Genomic DNA, 4,356 nt, shown 5'->3' with positions numbered 1-4,356 from the left:
TTGATACTCCATTTTAATATACTGATGAAACAGTACTGTCAACTGTGTTGGGACTATTCCTATTTTATAAATGAAATCATTTATAGCTAATCAAAGTAGAAGAGAGATTCCATACTCTCTGTGTTTCACTGTTCTGCACATTAGGGGTCAGCAAACCATGGGATTCAGAGTCTCAATGTAGCCAAAGCCATCAGGCTGCCTAAAAGATTGGCTTCTGGACTGAAGAGAAAACATAGACAAAATATGATTCTAGCAACCTCAGGGTTTTTTTTTTAATCCATCAATAACAAGTTCATGTGGTGTCCCTCCCTTTACCTTTCACTATTGTTTCACTACACGTGTTGAAAGACCATGTCCACATGTATGAACTGGTTGGCAAGGTTACAAAGACATTTATAGAAAAGATATACGTAGTTTGCATAAGCCTATAAAGACAATCCTTTGTGTTCTTGGGCCTCTTTCAAAATAACAGTCTCATACACCAGAAGTCAATAGATTCCTGATAAAAAAAGAATGAGATGATCACCAAGTAAGTGAAGCTAATTGACCAACCAAGAACAGAAAAGCAGGGAAAGGGTCATGAAAGAACTAGAAGAGACATTATTCTACTAAAAACCTTTGCTAAAGTTTTAAAGGCAAGATACTATTTGTTTTAAGAGACTTAAAAACATATAAACTATTCCTCTTGTTCTGAAGAAGTATAAAATCCCACTGGGAAAAGAAGACACTGTCAAATAGACAAAAAAGGTTCCAAAGAAATAATGAAGAATGAAAAAAAGAGTAAATGGTTAATTCTCATAATATGGAAGCAAAATTGAAAGAGTAAGGATTTAGAGTCAGAGGACCAGGGCTTCATCATCACCCAGTGGCCAAATGACTTCAGACAAGTTCTTAAATTCACTGACTCACTTTCTTTGCAGACAGATGAGGACAATCTAGCATTATTAACCACAAATGTTTATTATGTGCGTTAAGTTAGTTATTATAATTAAAATGAGGTCAAGTGGAAACCTCACCAGGACAACCTGTAACTAAGATATCAAGTCTAAATTCTAATAGTTTATCTTAAAGACTTTTTCATATCTATATCCTATCACCAGAGAGACAAGGAATTTCAAAGAGTGACTAGATAGACAGGTCTCAAGAAACCTTAAAATGGATTTGAGTAACTGAAAATAATTTATGAAATTGAAATTAGAGCGTAAGCCGATTAATTCCTTATCCAGACTGCTAAAATACTTCCAAATGTATAGAAGTATTTTCACCAAGAGTTCATTCCAACTCTCAATAACTCACAGTAACAAGAGAACTTTATCTGTAGAAGTAGTTTTAAGGAAAGGCTTGACAGCCTATCATGTACTGCAACAATCAACAATGTTTCTTGAACATCTATATCTATATGCCTTCCCAATGCTGTGATATTACCAAGTGCTCTCAAGATTTCACACTTAACACAAGTCACATGTTTTTGTGTTTCTTTTTTTCTTATATTCTTCCAATTTAACTGATTGCAATGCTTCATAACAACCTGAGGTCTGGAGGCCTAGCTTGTATAAGGACTCACATTAGCTGGTTCTGTAGAGTCTCTCAGGTTTCTGCAGTAGCAACATTTACATATTCATTACTGAAGCTTCCCAACCAGATAATGTCACTTCATATACTGTAGACCGTATGAGTCCTCCGAATGCTTGGCATCAGATCCACGCAAGCCTGTTCTCAATAGACAGTTTCCCTTCACTCTTTTTGCACTGAGCTGCGAGCAAGGCCAAAGAGTCCCCTTACCTTACCATATGACCCATTTCTTCAGGATTTTCCTTTGACATCAAGATTTCCAGGAGAGTCTAAGTATTGAATTCCTGGGTACTTTTAGTTGCACCTATTTTGTTTTTTACAGAGACATTAGAATTTGGCTGAGAGTATAGAACAACGAGCAAATATTGAGTTTCTAAAAGAGCAGCTCTGCATGGCATTTTTTACCCCAAAGTGCAATGAAGTACATTCTATAAAGGATAACGTAGACACAATCAACCGCCTTTTAGTTTTATAATTTGGTGCTCTCATGTTAACTGTTCCTAGGATTCCTCGCTCTAGTCTTGATGCCTCAGGAAAACTGAATATGAATGGGAGGCGCTGGGGTAGGGATAGCTGGGGAGAAAGTGTCAAGAACCCTCTAACAGGAAATGAAAATAAAAAGACCTCGTGCAGTCTATATTGAATACAGATGCACACAAGGCAGCGACTCTGTTCTGTAAAGTTGCCAAGAATGCACCAGCTACATATGCCCTCATAGTAGGATGGAGAACATTGATAGGATAATCTAATAAGCATTCTTTTACTATTGGAAACAGCCATAAATTACACCATCGTCCTGGTTGTACCTGACACCTCAGCAGTTGATGAATACCCACTATGAGCAGGTGACTGGGCTAGGGCTGTTACCATGTTTCTCCTATTTGCCCTCTTTTCTACCCATGCCCCAAACCATGGGACAGGCCCTCATTAATTCTCAGTTGACTCTTAAAATCATTTTCTACTCAATGTCTCCCCTTCCAAACCAGGTTTCATACAACCATGGGATTATTTTTCTAAAATATAGCTTTGATCATTTCACTCATCTGATCAAAAGCCTTCAGTGGCTCTCCACTGTATACCTACTTAAGTCCAAAGGTCTCAGCTTAACATTTAAGGCCCTTTACAAAATGGTCCTTTTTTCTGCTTACCTTTCCCCTCTGCTCTCTCTAGCCTGGCTTCTGGGAAAATTTCACAAAGTCAGCAATTATCTAGAATTTTCAAAGTAAGAAAGTGTGAAAGAGCCAGGGTGTCAATGCATTCTGGGACTTTCCTCTAGGATTAGGGACTGAGGGGGACAGGAGATTCTTATTGGAAGAAAGTTGGCGATAGCCAACAAACTGTGCAGGAATGGATTTATGATGAAGAGAGGAAGGGCTTTCCAACCTGCAGACAGTAGTGATGTTACCTGCTTCATACACATCAATGAACCAGATAGTTCCCACTGGAAACCATTCTCAAAAGAACAGAGCTAAGCCCATGCAAGGCTAGTGATCCCTGTTGTTCATTTACGAGGACATGGTGATCATGGCAGTCATGCCCAACTTTCCTTCACTTTTTCCCTTCCACCATCCTGAGGACTGACTATGCAAGCCATCACTTTCTCCTCCCTGATTTGAAGAGTATTCGTCTTTCTCTCTCTTTTTTAATAACAGCTCTGTATTTCATAAAAGACACCTATTACTCCAAATATTGTCACCCCACTCTGACTAGCATTCTGTATGTTTGTGCATCTTAAACGTATAGGAAAGCAAAACATTGAACTCCTAAGAGGTATGAATCTGAGCAACGGGGGTGGAGACTGAGTGTACAAATGATCTGTATGGAAAAATCACCAACACCTCCCTCAAAATAGGAACAAGACGATTATGTTTGCAATCTCTGTTTCTATTCAAAACTGTATTAGAGGTCCTAAATAGTGCAAAAAGGCAAAAACAAAGGAATGAATAGTTTATAAAAATTGAGAACTCATTATTCACAGATGACAAGACTGTGGTTGAGTAATCTCCATATATACTTTTAGAATTAACAAAATTAGCAAGGTCATTGGATACCAGAGCAATATACGAAAATTAATTATATATTGGCAAAAAAAATTAAAAGAAAATTTAGAAAATACCAATTACAATAACATCAAAACCATTAAATACCTAGGAGTAAATCTAACAAAAGGCTGTGCAAGTCCTCTGCATAGAAAACTATAAGACATTACTAATACCTCAACAATGGAGGAATATAATTAATGGTGATTATTGGAAAACTCAAAGTTCTAAAGACCTTAATTCTCTTCAAATTGATCTACAGAGCATTTCAAAATCCCATCAGGAGAGGTGGTTGCTTTTTGTTTTGTTTTATTTTTTAAATTTTAATAACATTTTATTTGACCCAACATATCCAAAATACTATTATTAAGAACTGTGATGTCTATTTTAAAAGTATTACTAAGATAGTATACATTATTTTGTACTAAGTCTTCAAAGTCTATTTTTATATTTTACATTTCCACCACATTTCAGGAGCTTGATAGCCTTTTATGGCTATTAGCCACTGTATTGGTCAGGAGAGCTATATACAATTCTAGAACGGAGCATGACATATAAGCTAATAATTTTACTTAAGAAATTACATGTTCTTGGAAAGAGAAAAATTATAACATTATATTTAAAGGTTCATGGAAATTTGAAGTATTCATTTAAAAATATGTAATTGTCTCCATTGCAGTTCATAGAAAAAAAGTTTTGTGAAGGATCAGTGTGTGTTAGTAGTTACAATTGTAGTTATCCTTGT

Source organism: Pteropus vampyrus, unplaced genomic scaffold (genome assembly GCF_000151845.1).
Source record: "Pteropus vampyrus isolate Shadow unplaced genomic scaffold, Pvam_2.0 Scaffold19, whole genome shotgun sequence".
In the NCBI taxonomy this organism is placed as follows: Eukaryota; Metazoa; Chordata; class Mammalia; order Chiroptera; family Pteropodidae; genus Pteropus; species Pteropus vampyrus.
Note: the sequence above shows the minus strand (reverse complement) of the source record.